We start from the raw sequence: 23,657 nt of genomic DNA on the forward strand, positions 1-23,657 counted from the left end.
AGAATCTAATATCTTCAACGTATCCGGAACATCGAATTTCATATGGTTGCATAGTTCATTTGCATGTATCGGACTTCGAACGAATCCTGGGCACCTCGTTGAAGTCCGGATTGAGTTTAAAAAAAACAACTTTTTTACAACAACTGTGCAGAAAATAATTTTTTTGACCTATTTTGCTCCTTTTTCATCTTGGCTTTTGGGAGTTAAACCCTAAAATAGTGTGGGAGCTTAAAAGTAAAGTTTGTGAGAGCTTGGAAAGCTAGATTAACACCTTTTTCATGATTTTATTACGGATTAAAGGTAAGAATTCATCATTTTCTTAGTAATTTCTTGATTAATTTCTCAAAACCCCAAAAATCATAGGGCATGATTTTAAATCCAAATTTCATTTATTTTCACTTAAATAATGTTTTTATCTTATAATTACTAGTTTTTCATCAATTTAACCTTTAAAACAACTCCGATTCTTGATTTTAACCCGGATTTCAAAGATTTTATCAGGTAAAGTTCAAAAATGGTTTTTCTTCGATTTGAACCCAAATTTCACTTCTTTTCACTTGAATAATATTTTTATCTTATAATTACTAGTTTTTCATCAATTTAACCTTTAAAACAACTCTGATTCTTGATTTTAACTCGAATTTTAAAGATTTTATCCGGTAAAGCTCAAAAATGGATTTTCTTTGATTTGAACCTCATTTTTTACTCAATTTAACATGGGTTTTCAGATGTAGGTTCCTAAAAATTTGGGGAACATATTTTTGAAGTAAAGTTTTGATTTTGCCCTTTATTTTCGAAAATCTATTTTGAGGGTCCGTTTTGACCCCGAACTAAAAGTAGTCAATATAGGTGTCGTTGGTTTTGTTTTGACTCATAGATTTCATATTTGCTGTTTTTAGTGAAGTTTGAGATTTTTCCTGAAAAGTAAGGTCCCGGGTTTAAGTGTAGCGGACCTGTTTCGGCTTTCGAGGTAGGTTATGGCTTAACTCTTTCAGACTGATTTGGGTAGTAAATGATGGTACAAAATGCACTTTAAGAGTGGGAACTAATCATGAAAAATGGCTATCTATGTGTTGTGCCCGTGTGGGAGCTTATATGTGATGCAATTATCGAAATTGAGATATTATGTGATATGTGTGACCGTGTGGGATCCTATGTGATATTGATAGCCTTGAATAAATATGAATAATTATATTGTGTTTTTAAAATGCTAATGATATACCATTGGTGTATTGTGATTATATTCATACTTTATTGGCAAATGAGGCATGTGAAAATTCATGGATGATACAAAAAAAAAATGGGCGGATATTGACGCATGTGGTTGTGAAAATGTATCATTGTGGTTGGTTGTGGAAATATATCATGTGGTTGTTTGTGAAAATACTCATTGTGATTGGTTGTGAGCATTACATCTTCATATCATACTCATTCATGAAACATTGGTACCACCGTGGCAACATCTGAGAAACACTGGCAGCACCCTTTTAAAAGATATTGTAACACCTTATAAAACCCTTTCCAAAGGATATGCCAGAAAGGAGATATGAGATATATGGATTGTATACGGATTGACGAGGGTCCTGCGCTGGGAGGCTTTCCTCCGTAGGTGTATACGGGGATTGTGCGGCGATCTTGGAGGTTGTGCAACGGTCTCGTGCATCATCATCATATACATTACACTTACTTTATTGTGTTGTATTGACATATTGACTTGTCATCTATGTATTTATTATATCTTCTTTTACTTGTATTTGATGATCTTGTATATGCATGTTCCCCTTGTTCTTTTTATATGTGATATAATACGTACTTTTGTTCTATCTTGGTGTGATGTTGCAATATATGTGAGATATATTAGAACTCTTAGTGCAAGCGGTGTGGGCTACCGTTGTGGGACATTTTCTGATTGTAGGTGATGTACCCTTAGTGTATATTTTGTATGCTTTATTTGCTACTTTTCTTGGTCGGACAATGATACCTACTGAGTACAAGTGGACCGTACTCATGACTACTACGCCCTTTCAGTGCAGGTCCTAGCTCGATTGTGCCTCATCTTGCTTGACTCGGCCGATTGTTGGAGCTTTCAAGGTAGAGGTTGGACATTCATGCGTCCGAATTTCACCTCTATCTTTCCACAGTAGTTATGTATTTATTAGTATTCAGAGACAGATATTATTCATTTGTGGTTATTTTTCCAATGCATTTGACTCTTGGATTGTATTAGTAGTTCTTACACTATTGACACCTGATTTTGGGCATTATTGGTATTTTGGATAAGTTTTTCCGCATTGTTACGATTACTTATATGGTTTGGCTTCGTTCTAGAAGCCTTATAGTGGGATATTTTTGCCTTTTTCTCTTTTCGTATTAGTTTGGATGATAGACTTACTTGTCAAGGTATGCCGCAACAAGTGCCATCATAACCCTCGTTTTTGGGTCGTGACAGAAATTATTGTCAATTTGGACGAAGGGTGAAAAGTTATTGTCAAATTATTGTGAATTTGATGTCAATCTGATCGGATTATTGCAACGGTTGGAGGCGGGGGTTTATGTATTGGAGAAGACAATATGGAAGGGGTGGGTGGGTGGGGTAGAGGAGGATAGGGTGGCGGCAAAAGATTTAGGGGTGGGGTGGGGGAGGGTGGCAAAAGACGATTTTGGGGTGGGGTGGGTTGAGAAAGATGATATGGGGTGTGGTGGGGTGGTTAGGAAGATGCTATTAAGTAGGGGTGGGGTTATTAATATTATTTTATTTAAATTAATTATATAAAAATTATTTTTATAAAAATGACAAATGCCCTTTTATAATTGGTCCCTTTCCACTTCATCAACGCATGTAACACACGCACACGATATATTTTTATTGATTCAGCCAAAAACGCCAAATAACACATGCGTATGCTACTTGAGGTGCCAAAAGTGAACAACATCTACTTGAGGTGCCAAAGTTAAAAATGGTGCCAAGTTGAGGGGTCTGTTGATGTATTTGACCTATTATATATAGATTGTTGGACTATGTGATTTTATTAGCTATGATAATCTATGATTTGATGCAGATTCATAAAAAGAGAAAAGTAACATTAAGCTAAATGGGAAGAACTTTGCATATTAACTGCTTCATATAGTATGTACATCATCTAAGAGATGATCTTTTATTACGGATGCTATGTGGTTATCAAATGATAACATTATTTACATTAATAAAATATTATTGGCACAATATATAAAAATGTCCTTTAACTTGTCTTCATATTACATCTATGAACTCCAACTTTGAGTGTGCACAAGTAGGCCCTTAAACTTGTATAAAGTTGAGCAAGTAGACACATATGTCCTATATGGCATCCTACGTGGCCAACTCTTGTCCTACGTGAAATTCTAGGTGTATTATGCCACATAGGATGTATATGTCTACTTGTTCAACTTATACAAGTTTAAAGACCTACTTGTGCACACCCAAAGTTGGAGGTCATAGATATAATTTGAGGGCAAGTTAAAGGACATGTTTATGCATTATGCCTGATGATGCCTTTACCCATGTTGATGGTAGCCTTCACAAAAATATTAATACATGCAGATATTACATAGTGATCGTCAAATATTAATACCCATACTATAAAATATTAAGTTGTTTTAACTAATATGACGTTACAACGTACTGCAAAAACATTAGCATGTAACATGTGTATACCCACATTTTGAAGACAAATATAAGGGATAAATAAAAAGTACAAAAACTGCTCAAATGAATCATGTTAAGTACAACATGCACGGTTTCAAAGAAATCAAGTAGCTATATTAAGAGTTCTCACTACAATCAAGTAGGCTTGTAATAATAGGTACAATTTTTTTTTGAATAATCGTAGTATTCAGATCAATTTGTTTAATAGGTATAGATTTTAGATTAGTAAACTCGGAGATAAATTATATATTTTAAATAAACAAACAATTACAAAGGCTCAAGATCAAATGTTAACAAATTTCTTCTCAGATAACATGTCATTTTATTCATATCACTAACGCAAAAAAATGTTATCTCATCTACGACAAGTTTCATGTCATTTCTGGCGAAAATAAAATACGTAATTTGAATAATATCACCACGCATAGCGATAGCTTTACTGCACCGAATTGCCCTTCTTTAATTTGAATAATATCCCATAAAATCAACCCTTTTCTAATCATCTCAATTCAATAATATGGTTAATAAAATTATATGCTTCAAAAGAAATTTGTATCTTTTGTGGGAGTTTTTTCTGCATTTATCATAGATACATACGTTCATCATCTATAATTAAGTAGGTTCAAATTGAATATTACATCAAACCAATCATGATAATAATTAGTACCATATTTTGTATATTTTATAGTGCTTAACTGCATATATCATTTGATACAAAGAAAAATGCTAAATTTTGTTGTATTTTCGAATACTTGATTCTGATTATCAATTTAAAGTTTTTCAAACACAGAAGACAATTAAAAGCTCAAAATTTAATTTTCACAACTATCAAAAGATTAATCATAGGATCTTTGTTGATTGAAGTATCTTTAAAACAAAGTATGCTAGTAAGTGAAAAAATATCTAAAATATTATTTGTATCAAAGTATCTAAAATATCATATGAGGATGTTCAATGAAGGACACAAGTCTCATTTTTAAGCAGGGATTCTATCGAAGCCCATAATTGAACCAGAATTGAGTTACAAAAAATGCAAATTTAGAAGTAAAATCAAAAATAGATTTTTATCAACAAATTTATCAACCACGGATGCACAAAAAGTTTTAGCTCAAAAAATAATAATATTAGACGCTAAAACAAATTATTATATACTAAAAGAAGTGAAGTCGAGTTTTGAGTAGCAACACCCAATTCTATAACCACGATAATCAAAGTACCTTACTTTTTCAACTTTAACATTAGAACAAATAAAGCAAGAAATTAAATTATGCGGCAGGAATAATAAATAAAGATCATTATCAACTCGCTGAATTTCAAAAGACGTAGAGAAAATTACGTATCCAAGAAAAAAAAGAAAAATCAAACAAATAACAAAAGAGAAAAATAAAGAAACTTGAAAATTAAAATTAAAAAAATGAGTCACAAATAGCAAACCTGAATTATGTAGCATCAAGGGAGATGAAAATTCTACTACCATTTTTTCAACTCTTTGCTGTAATTGATAAGGCAGTAATCAAAGATGTAAAACAGACAGAAAAAAGGAGGAGGAAAATGAAGGAAGTTTCATGCATTTAGCAACTTTGATTGGTGTCTTTTTCTTTATGCGATTTTCTTTTTATAATTTCTCTTTTTAGGAATTTGTCTCTTCATTGCCGTAAAAGCTAATAAAATTCGACGGTCATGTCATATATTCATAAATTTATGCCATTTAACGTTCTTATCATGAGCTGTCATCACTAATTCAGATCCATCTAAATAAGAATTTATTTTTCACCAATAATAATACTATAATTATCCTAAAAATATGCAACGTCATGCTTCAAAAAGAACTAGGCATAAAGAAACACATAGTACAACACTAAAAAAGAAAGGCTAGTCCAATAATTTCTCATATCATTTGCTATAATAAAGAAAGAAAATGAAACGTTAGCATTTAACGTAGAAAACATGACAATAAACACACAGAATGCTCTTCAACACTTGATTGATAGAAAAATTATTTCAACTTTATATCGACAATAGGTAGATGAATATGTCAAGGTAAAATTTGTGAAAAGTCACTATCTTAAAAATAAATCTCCAGATGCCATGATTGGTAGATGGTTAATTTTTGTTAACATGTTAATTAGATTATTTTCTTCTCTTTTTACTATCTAGTATTCTAGTTTGATTTGACTAAAAGTTTTAGCATTTGTGCTAATGGAACATCACTACTAGCTTAACTATTTTTATAGGAAAAATAAGACGGAAGAAAAAAAAGAGACAAAATTAAAACTATTTTTTATAAAGAGATTTTTTATTCATACCTCGAAGAAGCCAAAATCAGAAGCTCTTATCTATTGCTAGCACTTCAAAGTAAATCATAGCCAATATGACTCAAAGCAATTTTATTTATATAGAGATAATATTTATGTGAGATTTTAAGGATCATAAAATTATCTATTAAATAATTAAAGTTATAAGCATGAAAGCTTTGGGAGTAATGTATGTTACTAATACTAAAAATTAAAATCCTTTCATAATTGGTCAAAATTTCATAACTTATTTTTTCTTTTATTGAAAATAATTAGTTTTCTCAAATTGATTAAAGATTGAGTTTAAGTTATGTCACGATCCAAATTACTAACGGATCGTGAGGGCACCTACACTATTCTAAGTAGCTAGGAGAATCTTTATTACCAAACTAAAAATATGCGGAAGACTTCTATTTTTAAGGAAATATAAAGTAAATTAAATACTAATAAATAAACTTTTTCAAAAACTTCTTACAAATGTCCTTCACTATCCCAATACTTGGCCAGACATGTACAAGAGCTACCTATTATAACATAGACTGACATTGAAATAAATAATACAAGGACTCTAAAATTTGCCAGGAAAAAAAGTGTAGAAGTTAGTGCTGAATATGGTCATTCATCTAATAACTGTGAACTAAACTGTGAACTAACCTGCATTCAGTCTACACCCCAATAAGGAATGTAGAAGAGTAGGGTCAATACAACCACACGTACAGGTAGGCATCATCGGCCGTTCGTGTTAGTTCATATAATCATAAAATAGAATTAATAAAAATAAATCATGACATCTTGAAAAGAATATAATTCAACCAAGACTGTAATAACATTATTACTTTACCTATATAAGTTACATCATCCAATTACTCTTCCAACTCCATTAGTATTATATTAACCACTAACATACTCTAGCCTCGTTAATTCACACAATCAATCACAATCCATCGCTAATACATTATTATTCCTCTTTATTCACCATATCTTTTTCATTACTCATATTCACAGGAACAAACCCGTTATCATAGACAATCCACACTAAACTCTCGAGCTAACAACCAAATGCTCTTATATAATATTAAAGAATGATCACTAGCTATTATGATAAGCTACGATTAAAACACGTATAGATGAAGCAAGTCAACCAACATATAAGCAAGTACGAAGTTTTACTTCGTCAAATATATATCACACAATCAAATATCTAATTAATCAACAATACAGTAATAACAGATCAAATATCGGTCATAAACAAACCACATAACCATCAAGAGTACCAACCATATTGTAAACATCCACACACTCAACACAAGTATGTACACACATGCTATGGGACTTATTTTGGCCCAAATAGTCATGACCTGCAGGGGACAATCTATGTTCATATACCGTACTGATGTGGTACCTGATCCACCATATACATATCCATACCGGCGTGGTACCTGATCAATTATACACATATCCGTACCGATGTGGTACCCGATCCAATATACACATATTCGTACTGGCGTAATACCCGATCCAACATATACATATCCATACCGGCGTGGTACCCGATCCATCATATACATATCCGTACTGGTGCCATATCCAATCCAACATATACATATCCATACCGGTGTGGTACCCGATCCAACATACATATATTCGTACCGGCGTGGTACCCGATCCAACATGTACATATCCATACCAGCGTGGTGTCTGATCCAACATATGCATATCTGTACCGACATGGTACCCGATCCAATATATAATATTCGTACCGGCGTGGTTTCCCATCCATTATATACATATTCGTACCTGCGTAGTACCCGATCCAATATATATATATTAGTATCGGCGTGGTACTCGATCCACCAAAAACAAGTAACATCAATATCAAATTTCCATTTCCTCACAACATATAACACGATGTACCAAGTTTACAAGTACACTTAAAGTCATGAGACAATTCCATCAAGTAATTTCAATAATCATTTATACACGCATCAACAATCCAAATATCAACAAGCCATTCATGACATAAATACAAGGATTTATCATTATCAAACAAGCCTCTCATAGGCACATTTCTATAAATCATCATTATCACCAATTTAGCCTCTTATGGGCATCCAATATATAAAGTTCTTTTATCAATACCAAAACAAGAATATCATAAAATAAATCAAAATTTAACACTTAAGCATGCCAGCCACTATTGAAGTATTACTTACTCATTAATTATTAAAATGTCACTACCTCTTTCCATATAATACAATCATCACACTAATTCAAGTCGTTTGTCCTTTAGATATTATTATGCTCATCAGTATTTAATCCTAGCATGGTTCTCCTCACCATATTATTGTCCAACACATACAACTTAATTTCATTATAACTCAACTAGGTTCATCACCAGAACAACTAAGACCGATCATATCCACATCCTTCATTTACAATAATCTCATTGCAGCACATAGCACATAATATCATAAATATCACATAATTAATTAGTAATATAGTTTTCAGGATTAAAGTTGAGTTCTCGAGTCTTTATACACCTCAACTCCATGCCCGCAGATCTAGATATACTTTCTCCAATTAATTTTAAATTATGAAAATATAAAAAACACAATATTCTACTCATTAAACCTAGCCTACCTGGATGCTAAGCTTTTGAATGAAGCAAGCCACAACTAAGATGCTCTTTCCTTTCTTCATGCCTTGAAATAATCTATCATCTAAAAATCAAGCAATTATAAGAGTAATTAAATAATTACTCTTCGAACAAATATCCTGGGGATTCAAACCCACTAATTCTACTCTTAATTCAAGGTCTATATCAATCCCAAGTTCAATTAATTATTAGTTAGCTCTTTCAAGCTTAATCCATCATAATTAATGAAGTTTTTATGCTAAAGGTCTCATCTTTATGGAATTCAAGGTTCCTAACCATCAAAATTCATAATCTAGTTTATGAAATTCATGTTAGGAATCTTTAATTTATAGTTTAGAATCATCTCTAGGTCATATTAAAAACACCTATGAGTATTTCCTAAAAGAATTCCACCATTAAAGGTCTTTTTAAGGATCTAAGATGTTAAAGAATTAAAAGACGAAGAAAATAATGGAAAAACTTACCTCAATGAAGGAATTCTATCTTAAGCTTTTGAAAGTCACCTCTCTAGAGTTGAGGAATGAAATTTGAGGCTTTTCGACCTGAAATACTGCTGAAGCTGATTTAAATACCATCAGAATTTTCGCTACAGCAAAATCCTGTCTCAGCTCAGAGAGTGCTCAGTTAAACAATCATAACCTTTTACTCTGAATTCGTATTGATAAACGGTTTGTTGTGTTGGAAAGAGGACTTAGAGATCTTTGATTTGGTGGGTATTGTGTTTCGTAACTCCTTATATTCTAAGAGATATGATTGTTTAAATTTGGCCCTAATAGAAATTCATATCGAAAAGAAAGTTATAAACTTAACTATGTGTTAGGGATATTTTACGACATTAATTCATTCTAAAAGAACGTTAAAGCTAAGGTATTGATATTAGAAATCATGAATAATTAAATTCTTCGAGCTTGAGTCTATCTCGACACATCCGAAGGCTAAAATCTTTGCCGAAAAATTTGAGGTGATATAACAAATAAAATATCTCCAGGTAGACACGGTTTATAGCTAAGACTACCCCATGGAGAATCTTCATTTGATCATATTTAAGCCACCACCCTACCTACAAGTCACATAACTTAGATATCTGCATGAACTCAACCAAGACTGTTAAATTTATTCTATAAAGATAACTTCAACATTTCATAAGCACTATTATTTTCACCTCAAGATTACCCACGATGCAAGCTTAGTATTTACTACTATACATAGATGACAACATAACCTCTCATTCATTACACAAGCTTACAACTATTAGCCATAAAGATCCCACAGAATTATAGCCTACAACACATTCTCCTCCACAACATTGTTAATATTCATCTAATCGTCATACCTTAATCACTCAACAAGCAATATCCACCAAGTATCACCCAAGAAAGATCAATCATGCCATTAATAATTCACTTATTCTCCCATGCAGGATCATTCTTAATTATTTTATGAATGTAACTAAGTCATTTGATTTTGGATTGCAACTATCGTAGAAATTACTATCCTCTTAAAGTGTCATATATCAGCCAACTCTGTGTGACATGCAAATATATAATTCAGCCACAAGGTCAAATCAATAATAATTGATCTTCTCAAGATTTTTCCTAATGCATAAATCCACAGCTATAACTTATGTCATGACAATCATTAACTCAATATTTTTCAATGACAAACACTTCTTGGTCAAGCCAAACCACTCTTATATCACTAACATAAATTTAAGATATACAGAGTCATTCTTATTTCTACCTAACAATATTTTTATTACGAGCTTCACTTAACTCTTAATCACCTCAAGAGTGGTCCCCACACCACTAGCACATAAGAAAGGCCAAACAAAATAAATTGATTACAGGTCATTAACAGTCTCATCATCAATATCACATTCCAGACCAGTTATCGATCAAATTCTATAGGTATCAACAACCTCTACTAGTTTTTGACACTTTTATTTAAAACTCATTATTTTGCCAAGCATTAAGAATTCGTTCCCATAAGGAACTCAAAGATAATGTCACTTAGTTAGTCCTCACAAGTAACCTATTATAATTTCAATAATAGAACTACATAAAAATTCTAAATACAGTCTCAATGACCGGACCACACAAGGATCCTCAAATAATATCAAATAATCAAACTACACAAAGATCCATCCACAACATCATTAACAAGAACCTCTCATTACAGAAAATACATATCACCTCAGTCTTTTATTCATATCACTTTTTCACCATCTTTTCTTGACATCATGTTCTCATATCATTCTCTCAATTCTCATATCATCAATTTCATCAGTATAATAGTACCAAAAATGAGTAAGCTTCATAGAATTGTTAGTTTCACAATAACAAGAAATCAAATAATCTCATCATAATTATCAACAAAAACAACATAGTCAATTTTCATCACTTAAATTCAAACAAAAACAATTCACAACAATGACAAAAATTAAGCAACACAAGTTTAGCCAAATAACAAAAACAAGCAATCAATAAATTCACAACTTTCACAAGTCTTTATCTATTAATAATAACTTTTAGACCTTATTAACAGATACCAATTGAAATCTCTTAAATTTTTATTCAATATTACTAAGATACGAATTGGAATCAACTACATTCCAATTGAGCTCTATTAAGATACCAATTAGAATTGTCTAGATACCATTAGAATTCAATCCAATAGTCCAAGATTAGGATGGCACGATGGAGAGAAAGAAAGTAAAATGACTTCTACATGCCTCATAGCCTACCGAAGATTGGGTGTGGGGCCCTACATAACAATCTACGGAACTCTACTTGACATTGCACTTATACTTGTGGGACCGGTGAACCTAATGCTCTGATACCAACTGTCAAGACCCAAATTATTAATGGATCGTACGGGCACCTACACTATTCTAAGTAGCTAGAAGAACCCTTATTACCCAACTAAAAATATGCGGAAGACTTCTATTTTTAAGGAAATATAAAGTAAATTAAATATTAATAAATAAACTTTTTCAAAAACTTCTTACTAATGTCCTTCACTATCCCAAGACTTGGTTAGACATTACAAGAGCTACCTATTACAACATAGACTGACATTGAAATAAATAATACAAGGACTCTAACATTTGCCAAGAAAAAAGTGTAAAAGTTAGTGTTGAATATGGTCATTCATCTAATAACTGTGAACTAACCTACACTCAGTCTACACCCAAATAAGAAATGTAGAAGAGTAAGGTCAATACAACCATACGTACTGGTACGCATCATCGGCCGACCGTGTTAGTTCATATAATCATAAATAGAATTAAGGAAAATAAATCATGACGTCTTGAATGGAATATAATTCAACCAAGATTGTAATAACATTATTACTTTACCTATATAAGTTACATCATCCAATTACTCTTCCAACTCCATCAGTATTATATTCACCACTAACATACTCTAGCCTCGTTAATTCACATAATCAACCATAATCCACCATTAATACATCACTATTCCGCTTTATTCATCTTATCTTTTTCATTACTCATATTCACAGGAACAAACCTGTAATCATAGACAACCCACACTAAACTCTCGAGCTAACAACCAAATGCTCTCATATAATATTAAAGAATGATAACTAGCTATTCTAGTATGCTACGATTAAAACACGTATAGATGAAGTAAGTCAACTAACATATAAGCAAGTACAAAGTTTCACTTTTTCAAATACATATTACACAATCAAATACCTAATGAATCAACAATACAATAATAACAGATCAAATAGTAGTCATAAACAAGCCACATAACCATCAAGAGTATCAACCACACTGTAAGCATCCACATACTGAACACAAATATGTACACACATGCTATGGGACTTATTTTTTCCCCAATAGTCATGACCTGCAGGGAACAATCTATATTCATGTACCGTACCGGCGTGGCACCCGATCCACCATATACATATACGTACCGGCGTGGTACCCGATCCATCATAAACATATTTGTACCGGCGTGGTACCCAATCCAACATACACATATCCGTACCGGCATGGTACCTGATCCAACATATGCAAATCCGTACTGGCATGGCACTCGAACCATCATATATATATCCGTACCGACGTGGTACCCAATCCAACATATACATATCTATACCTGCGTGGTACCTAATCCAACATATATATATCCGTACCGGCGTGGTATCCAATCCAACATGTACATATCCATACCTATGTGGTACCCAATCCATTATATACATATCTGTACCGGCGTGGTACCCGATCCAACATATATATATTCGTACAGGTGTGGTACCCCATCCATTATATATATATCAGTACCTGCATGGTATCTGATTCAACATATACATATCTGTACCGGTGCGATACTCGATCCACCATAAATAAGTAATATTAATATTAAATTTACATTTCATCATGGCATACAACATGATATACCAAGTTTACAAGTCCACTTAAGGTCATGAGACAATTTCATCAAGTAAATTTTAATAATCATTTATACACGCATCAACAATTTAAATATCAACAAGCCATTCATGGCACTAATATAAGGAGTTATCATTATCAAACAAGCCTCTCATAGGCACATTTCAATAAATCATCATTATCACCAATTTAGCCTCTCATGGGCATCTAATAGATAAATTGTTTTTATCAATACCAAAACAAGAATATCATAAAATAAATCACAATTTAACACTTAAGCATGCAAGTCACTATTGGAGTATTACTTACTCATTAATTATTAAAATGTCACTACCTCTTTCCATATAATACAATCATCACACTAGTTCAAGTCATCTATCCTTTAGATATTCTATGCTCACCAATATTTAATCCTAGCATGGTTCTCCTCACCATATTATTGTCCAACACATACAACTTAATATCATTATAACTCAACTAGGTTCATCACCAGAACAACTAAGAACTATCATATCCACATCCTTTATTTACAACAATCTCATTGCAGCACATAGCACATAAAATCACAAATATCATATAATTAATCTATAATATAGTTTTTGGGATTAGAGTTAAGTTCCCGTCTCTCTATCCACCTCAACTCCATGCCCGCGGTCCTAGACATGCTTTCTTTCATCAATTTTAAATTATGAAAATATAAAATAATAAAATCTTCTACTCATTAAACCTAGCCTACCTGGATGCTAAGCTTTTGAATGAAGCAATCCACAACAAACATGCTCTTTCCTTTCTCCATTCCTTGGAATAATCAACTATCTAAAAATCAAGCAATTATAAGAGTAATTAAATAATTACTCTTCAAACAAATATCCTAGGGATTCAAACAAACTAATTCTACCCTTAATTCAAGGTCTATATCATTCTTCAAGTTCAATTAATCATCATTTAGCTCTTTCAAGCTTAATCCATCTCCATTAATGGAGTTTTTATGCTAAAGGTCTCATCTTTACAGAATTTAAGGTTTCGAACCATCAAAATTCATAATCTAGTTTATGAAATTCATGTTAGGAATCTTTAATTTATAGTTTAGAATCATCTCTAGGTTATATTAAAAGCACCCATGAGTATTCCCTACAAGAATTCCATCATTAAAGTTCTTTTTAAGGATTCTAAGATGTTAAAATTAAAAGAAGAAGAAAATAATGGAAAAACTTACCTCAACGAAAGAATTCCATCTTAAGATTTGAGAAATCATCTCTATAGGGTTGAGGAATGAAATTTGAGGTTTTTAAACCTAAAATACTGTTGAAGATGATTTAAATACCATTAGAATTTCTGCTACAGCGAAATCCCATTCAGCCCGGACAGGGCTCAGTAAAAGAGTCATAAATTCTTACTCTGAATTATTATTGACAAACAATTTATTGTGTTGGAAAGAGGACTCATATATCTTTGGTTTGGTGGGTGTTGTGTTTCGTAACTCCTTATATTCTAAGAGATATGATTGTTTAAATTTGTCCCTAATAGAAATCCATATCGAAACTGTATCTGAAAGAAAGTTATAAACTTAACTATGTGTTAGGGATATTTTACGACCTTAATTCATCCTAAAAGAACTTTAAACTAAGGTATTGATATTAGAACTCATGAATAATTAAATTCTTCTAGCTTGAGTCTATCTAGATACATCCGAAGGCTAAGATCTTTGCTGAAAAATTTGAGGTGACATAAAAAATAAAATATTTGCTATCTTGGACCCAAGTTAATATTGAATAATGAGTTTTCATGAATTTATTAGGGATAATTTAATAATGATGAAATGGGTCGTTACAAGTTCACCTTTCCTTTTGAGAGAATTTTTCCTCAATTTAAATGAACTAATTTTTACTTGAAAAAGATTTATGTCATATTTTGCAAATGGATTTCAAGATTTTATAAAATTAGTCATTTTCAAAATAAGTCAAATCAGTCAATTTGTCTTATGGTCAACCGTTTTTTAACGGACGCTCTTTAGTTCCTTAAAAACCTTCTCAAGGCGTTACCTAAAACCTTAGTCATTTTGTCTAATTTTAAGAATTTGTTTCTGTTTTCAAGTCTTTAAAATATTTTTAATTTTTTATGATATTTTCTCAAAAATCAAGTGGTGACTGTGTATTGTCTTAAATTATTTCAAAATCTTCTTTAAAAGTTTTGAAATGATTTTAAAAAGTCAAAAACTATTATTTTCAAACCCTTCAACCCGAAAAGGAGATAAAACAGATGTAATCTGTAGCTGATCTTGAAGTAGCCTTAGCTTTTTTCCTATTAATCTTAACCTCCTCGTTAATGTTACTGAAATTTTGCTTGCGTATCTCCCTCAACTTCTTTTTAAAAACACTCAATTTCATGGTAACTTTGAATATTTGACATTCATTTACCTGAACCCTCCAACAGTCTCCCACGATGCTCTCAAAAATAGGGTGAGAGCTCCACAGGATTGCAGTATTTAAATGCCCTCTACTTTTTAGTATCATATTGGGGAATTTTGATCACTATTAGAAAATAATCATTAAAGCCTTCCTGCATTGTATGATCTAGCATGAGGGAAATTTGATCTATCCAATTACCATTAGTAAACACCTAATCAATCTTCAAAAATATTCGTTCCCATGTTTATTAGTCTAGGTATACTTGCATCCTGACAAAGGCATCTCTTCCAGACCACTAGTATCAAGACACTGCTGGAAATCTATTACCTCACCTAGGTTCCCTTGGTTTCCCTCTAATCCATTCTTCTTCCTTAAAACTGAATTAAAATCCCCTAAGACACTCCAAGCTCCAAGACTGTTTCGAGATAATTACACTAGGTATTGCCATGGCTCTACTCTATCCACTTTCAACTTAAAAGCATACATAAATATCATAGGAATATCATTGACCTTGCAAGAAACAATTTGACAAATCTCACAAGTTACATCCACCTAAAACCAGTCAGACCTCTACATCACAATAATTCTCCCGTTATATTGAGAAATATGGTTGCTATAATATGCTACCCTGGATGCATATTCTCAATCACCTGACCTACTCTGTGAACCTTAATTCTAGTCTTTAGTAAACCAATCAAACCCACCTCTTGATCATTGCAGAGATGTTTTACCTTTTCTGCTTGTTCAGGCCATTCAGGCCTCGAACATTCCAGCTAAGTACTTTAACCATGTGATGAGTCGTGAACTAGCACTTTTTTTATGCTTAAAACTAGGGAAATTTTCTAGGTAAAAGGTATTTTATGATGTGTGTTTATGGTATTTGGAAGTCAAACGACACTAGAAAGTAACGTGTAGAAATTTGGATTTAAAAGGCATTAGACATGCTTAACCACGATCATTGGATCTGACAACAGTCGTACCTTCTTATCCTGAGGAGGACCTAAGGAAGTAAAAAATGAAATGGATCAGATGAATGCATCTCACGATCATACATAGATACTATAACATTAAATCGATCGTGGGAAGAGAGTCTAGGAACAAGGCTTGTAGATTTTAAGTGTCAAGAGGAGTAGACAAGAAGATGCCACAGTCGTAAGATAGTATCACGATCTTTCTAAAGAATGTACAATGAAAGTTCAAATAGTGAAGTCTAAGGTGGAAAGCATGAAAGGGTTCTACGATCATACAAGCAAACCACGAGCTTGTATTGAGCATAGTTCCATCCAAGATATGAAAGATGCAAAAGTCAGCCTTCTAAACAATGAGTGCAAAGAACAATTGTATTATTTACTTATGATTGTACCTTTCTTTGTTCAAGGCGTCGACTCAACAAATTCCATGATGTTTAGGATAGGTTTTATGTTTGTCTATAAATACTCTTATTACGTCTTTTGTATTATCTTACATTCTCTTAGTACTTTTGAGTCATATTGTTGTTTTTTGGAGTACAAACATTGATTTTTAAGGTTTTAATTCAAAATGAGACTTGTGGTTTTCATTTTCTTCTTGTAAGTTCATAATTATGATATCTTCTCAGAATTATTCTAGTGTGCTTGCAATTATGAATAGCTAAACACCACAAGTAGAGTTGTGGAAACCAGGATTAACAAAGTAGTGGGCAAAGTACGACGTGATTCTAAAAGGGTATTTGTGCATGTATTGTGAATCTATTAGGTTTGATGGCTTTCTAATGGTAGCCAATGTTAGAACTCATCTTATCCATACTCACAATGAAAAAAGGTCTAACAAATGGTAAAAAGAAATTAACAATGAGACTTAGAGATTTCAACTTCCATTTAATTAGCTTGAGCCTGTAAATAGGCTAATTAATAGGGGATCAATTATAACGGTTAATAATGCAAAACTCATGAGACGTTAATTAGTGATTGGGGATAATCATTTAATAGGGGCATAATGTCCTTTAGATGAACATAACCTATCGATTCTGCAAGATTAGCACTACAAGATATCACTAGTACAACGAATCTACAGAGTTATGAAGTTATGACAAACACAGTCCTTGTGTTTCTCTTACACTATTATAAGTCTATGAAATCAACAACTTGTTACTATTTGAAGTTCTTAGGTCCATCATCACTGGAAATCGAATACTAATTATTTAGACAAACATTTTGATAGATATTATGATCCATTCCTTATGGTATCAACCTTAACCTATTGGGTTCTATATTTGATCAGCGACCACTTTGTACTTTTATCAAAGGTGTAATTCAGGCAACATCAAATTTTGGTACCGTTACCAGGAATGTAATTACAGAGTTAATTGATTATGTTTGTTTGGTTGTTAGTTTTTGTTTCCTAACTATAGGTTTTTTTTATTGTTTTTAGGGAACACATCAGTGCATGTCATACACTAAGAGTCAAGGCAAACCCCTGATTCCACTTATTCCAAAAATTAAGAGAACTTTGAGAGATAGAAGAAGAACGGTGAACAAAGGCATTCATAATCAAGGAGTTCATCATAAAGGAGTAGTAGATGAGGGTGTTCTGAATCATCCAGGGCATCTTTATGGGATTTAGGGAGCTGCAAAACAAGTCATTGCTTGTTTGGTTGCAGAAGAGAATGCTAGACAAGAAGTTATCAGATAGGCAACATGGGAAAAAAAGCTAGATAGGCAGAATCAACCTACTTAGCCACACTTGAAGGGTAAAATAAACAAAAATGTAATAGGGGAGGCAACCTCCTTATTATTATATTACTCAATTTGATGATACAGAGGATGATATAGACTTTATTAAGGTGGCTAAAACAAGTATTATTGTTCCAACACAATTATCTCTAGTAACTAAATTTGACATCACTAGTGCTATGATCTAGTTACTGAACTTAAAGTGGGTGTTTTTGGGCTTTCCTACTGCTGATGCAAATCTTCATCTAATGAAATTTATAGAGATTTAAACCTCTTATAATTTTCCTGGTGTGAGTCAGGATGTTATTAGACTGTAATTGCTTCCCTTTTCATTTGACTAGAGAAGCCACTCTATAGTTGACTAAGTTACCACAAGGGTCAACCACAACTTGGCAAGAGCTAAAGACATGGTTTGTAGAAAGATCTTTTGCACCTTCCAAAATATTATAGTTGAAATGAGATTTATAACTTCAGGCAACTACAACAATTAGATGATGATTATGTCACCCAAAAGTTAGCACAATTAAGGACTGAATTCATATTGTCCATAAAATAATTTGTAGCAACAGGGAAAGAAAAGGTGATTGCAGTAGGTTCACAAGGCAAAACACCTAGATATGATGACTCTAATTTTGAAAAGGAAGCTAAGTATTAGATAATCAGGTGATGGGTTTCTGAGCCAAATGTTAACTTTTACCTAATACAACTGGCTCTCTGATCATAAACCAAGGTTAGAAATATTACAAAGATAATAACCAAAATAGGTTACAGTATAGAGATTGGAGTCACAAAAGAGATGGTGATTGGAAGAGAAAGGATAGTCATAAAGAAAAAGTGACCTTTATGTTCCACTGGAGAACCGTGATACTGATTCAATTAATTTGAGGATAGAAAATATGATTGAAAAATGGTGAAAAAGGTATAGAAGACTGAAGACTGTCTAAAAAATCTTTGAGTACATATTTTAGGGACAAGTTAGAAAGTTGAGTCACATACTATCGCTATTAAGAAGATTTCACAGCAGTTTTGTCAAATTTCAATTACGACGAGTTAAGGTTAGTAAGGCACAGCTCCAAGCAACAATATCTAAAATATGAACAATGCTTATTGTTTGGCAATTAATACTAAGAATGGTAAAATGACTATTGATTTTCCTACCCGCAATTATTATAGATGACGTGGAGCCAGTGATTGTTGATGATGAGAAGGTAGTCGAATCCAGAAATCTAGTTGATAAGTTGATTGTGGCTAAAAAGCCTTCAGTTGCTGAAAATAAGGCTAGAGCTAAGAAGGGGAAGGGGAAGAATATCCTGCAAGTATTTACTATAATTCCACGACCCCCTCCTTTATTTCTACAAAGAATAAGAAAAAAACAAAAAAGGGAAAGTATCACATGTTTATCTCTATATTGAAAGGATTATCAGCGAACATCCTCTAGTTGAGGCACTTAAGCAAATGTCGAGTTATATAAAGTTCATAAAGGATTTAGTGATTAATAAAGAGGACTATGAGTTTTGATCCTATTAATAATATGCACCATTGTAGTGAAATTATTTTCTAATCTCTAGTTAAAAAAAAGGACCTTAGAGCTTTCACGATTCCATGTACTATTAGGTCTTTTAATTTTGCTAAAGATTTATGTGACATGGGTGCTAGCATTAATTTGATACCACTAGCAGTTTACAAACAGTTGGGGTTGGGATCGCTCAAACAAATTTAATGAGACTTTTTATGGTGGATCACGTTGTGAAAATCCCATGGGAATCTTCTGTGATGTTTTGGTGAGTGTTAAAGCTTTTATTTTTCTAGTTGATTTCATCATCCTTGATTATAAGGTGGACTTTGAGTTTCCATTATCTTGGGGAGACCATTCTTTACGACTGGATGATTATTGGTTGATATGGAGACTGGTAGATAAAATTTAGGTTGAATGATGAGTATGTGACCTTCAATGTTTTCCAATCCATGATGTAACCAAAGGATATACAAGTGATATCAGTTATGATACAATAGATGAAGATGCATTGGTAGTTTCTATTGAGGAAAGGCTTGGAGTCAAAGCACTGGTAACAGTCATTATGAATTTTGAGAGTGATAATATTGATGACGATGATAAGACGATGAGCACACACTTTCTGGTATGAGTCCTTACATTTTTCAACTAAAAATCTAGATCTCGATCTGAGTGACCTTGTCGTCTAGGCCTTTAATTGAGAAACCTCTAATTTTGGAGATCAAGGCTCTTCCTCTCCATCTGTGGTATGTTTTCTTAGGATCCAATAATACTTTGATGGTTATTATTATAGTTGATTTGTTGGATTGGCAAGTTGAGGCTCTAGTGTCGATATTACAAAAGTTCAAGAGGGACATTGGATGGTCGACTGCTAAAATCATTGAGAATTCGCTTGAAATTTGGACACATAAGATCCAACTTGAGCCAGATTATGTTCCTAGTATTGAGCATCAATAAATACTTAATATGTCTATACAAGAGGTAGTTAAGAAGAAGATAATCAAGTGGTTAGATATTTGTGTGATTTATCCTATTACTGACAATAAATGGGTGAGCCCGATTTAATTGTGCCAAAATAGTATGGAACCAACACGGTTCCAAATGAGAAGAATGAGCTTATTCCTATGAGGCCAAACATTGGTCGGAGAGTATGCATGGACTATAAGAAATTGATGCATGGACTGAGAAGTATCACTTTTTAATGTCATTTATGGATCAAATAATAGACCATTTTGCTGGTAGAGGATGGTATTATTTTATCGATGGTTATTCAGGTTATACACAAATTACTGTTGATCTTGTTCACAAAAAATTTTTGTAGTGCTGAAAATTAACTACAAGCAAAAATAAAATAAACAAAAAGAGTAATTTTATTAAAGTCAATCTTTTGAGTAAAATTCTGTAACTCTGTTGATTCTTCTCTCCTAAACTTAGAAATGATCTGAGGGCCTTAAGTAGCGTGTTTCTCGAACCTTTGGATGATTTGGACTCCTAGAGATGTATTTCAATCTCCGAGAATGTCGGAGAATGTTTTGTCGCTTTGGATCTATCTCCAAGAAGGACTCTATTGATTGCTCCTTGCAAGGGCTTAATAGTCGATGTCGATGTTGCCAATGCTTTTCAATGTTCTCTTTTTGAATGTCCTCCTTAGAATATTATGTTACCACATTTATAGTTGTAGGGAGTAGGTCTGGTTGCTTGTGATTGGCTGAAATATGTCACTTTGACACTTGGCGACTTTTGACTGGTTCTTGAATTTGAATGAGATTTCCACATTACTTGTACATATGGCATCATCTCATTGATCTTGGATTTGACTGGGATTCCACGTCACTTGAAACGTGGCATGAGTTTGGGGTTCAAGGTGAGATGGACCTTGATGAGGAATAAAATGGGTTTATTATTTTTTTAAGCTCAAAATAATTTTAGACCCAATAAAATATGGATCAAATTTAAATTTTATATGAAGTTGATCCAATAAATTTTTGTTTCTGCAGATGCCCCCTACTTCAAGGCTTGTCGACATGTAGGCTTGCTGAAACTTGGCGGCGAGGCTTGAGGTACTCATGAATGTGTTTCCATTTTTGTGACTTCAAAGGTAATTGTTTCTCATCGGCGCATCCTAGTTAGGCCAATACTTGTCAGTGGTCTAACAAAAGTTTACTCCATGAACTTTCATGTTGTGAAAGGCTTTGTCAAAGCAACCAATAATTTGTTTGTGGCGATCCTCATTTTTTGCCCACAATCGAGTACAAATTTGATATTATTTCAAGAGTATTAAAAATATGATCAACTTGATTTTTTTTACTCTTCTTAGATAAGTATGAACATGAGAAATCACCGTCTTAATATTTATTTAAGTAATTCTTACTGGCACAACAATGTTACCCTTTCAATGTATTTGAATTAAAAAGATCAATACAACACCCTCACTTGACATATTGCACGTATGAAGTAAAAAAGTTGACTTGAATTTTTGTACCAAAGAAAAATATTAACTTTTCTTTTGGTTTCATGCACCAAAGAAAAACACAACGTCCCTATTGATTTCATGTACCAAAGAAAAAAATATATTAACTTTCCTTTTGGTTTCAAAAAAAGTATTCAAGTCACCTCCAAAGAAATCTCCTCAATATGGTAATTTGCCAACTGATTGGCAATTTGAAAAATCCCCAGGTATTCTCATCTTCAAATTTCACCACAACATTCCTTGTACACGAACTGAAAATTGTTCATAGGAGCCTCTCTACAAGAAAATGTTATGAACAATATAGAGCCTTTGCGATCATGTATTTGGAAAACACTGTTGGTGCACATCAACCTTTTTGGCAGCATTAGTAGACGCCACACAAATTATACAGCCTCCTCGCAGCATCGGTGGAAGATCATAGAGTGTCTTTCCTAATTTTCAACTTCAAACACTCGCAGAGTAAAAATCATATATGGTTGTAGGAACGTCCAAATGTTGAACGGTTTAGTTCTAAAGAAACTAGACTCGCGTTAATCCAACATATCCATAAATCAATGGTAAACACCTTCAGGATTGAGGGAATTAATTTTTGAGGTTTGTCTTCAAATTTGGCTGGTCTTCTCACAGATTTGAGCTATCTCACCAAAATATCCTTTTCTTGATGTAAGAGCAGCCAAATGATGAGAGGCTTAGTTCTGAAGATACGAGACTTGTATTGTTGTATCATATCAAAAAATCAATGTCAAACTCCTTTTGTATTGATGGGAATCCATTTTTGGATTTCATCTCCAAATCTGGTCTATTGATTTTACAACCTTGGGTACCCTTGTTAAAATATTTGCATCATGATCTTGGAGTGGCCAAATCATTAGCTATTTGATCTTAATAACTTGACTTTAAGGAGAACATCTATGCTAAATATGGAAGATTAAATCAGTATGATTGACCAAGAACAATTTTTGAAGTTGATGTTATAAGTTGTCATGTCGTGACTCCAGATAGCATGTTCGTTATCAGTCCTTCTTACTTTTTTTTGTTGGTTCATGGAAAAATACAAGTGGTATCGATATCAGACCAAGCGTATACAAACATTGTCTCGATGATTGGTTAGGAATCAATTCAGGCATTATTTTTTGAGTCGCAGAGTTTAATGAGCAAAAACTAAGTGTTTCACCTTTTTTTTAAGGATTTGGTGAGCAATATTCCCTCTTACAGCTTGGAAATAGACACCCGGAGCAACTCATTTCTATCCTTGGCAAGAAATTTGTGTCTATTCCCTTAAGTTTCGGCATAGGAAACTCCTTGCATCTTGGCAAAGAAATTTATAAACTGTTTCCTACTATTTTACCACTATTAGTCGTTCAACATCAAAGTTGCTGAACATGTTAAGCTGCTCACTGTGATGTGCTCTTATTATTTTCAGAATCATTGAAAGATCACATCAGGAAAAGGAGTTTCAATTTTGGAAAGCTTGAGTAACGGAGATTGTTATTGTTG

The 23,657-nt window shown here is 32.9% G+C and overlaps 1 long non-coding RNA gene across 1 annotated transcript; it reads right to left on the reverse strand.

The window, feature by feature from the left end:
* Window positions 1-7,162: 7,162 nt before the first annotated feature.
* On the reverse strand, window positions 7,163-19,617 carry LOC107878097. The gene is made up of 2 exons (XR_007042946.1): window positions 19,336-19,617; window positions 7,163-7,776 (listed from the first exon to the last, which is right to left on the reverse strand). It is a non-coding gene; the product is annotated as an uncharacterized LOC107878097 (long non-coding RNA).
* Window positions 19,618-23,657: the final 4,040 nt, after the last annotated feature.

Source organism: Capsicum annuum, chromosome 7, assembly GCF_002878395.1.
Source record: "Capsicum annuum cultivar UCD-10X-F1 chromosome 7, UCD10Xv1.1, whole genome shotgun sequence".
Taxonomy (NCBI): domain Eukaryota; kingdom Viridiplantae; phylum Streptophyta; class Magnoliopsida; order Solanales; family Solanaceae; genus Capsicum; species Capsicum annuum.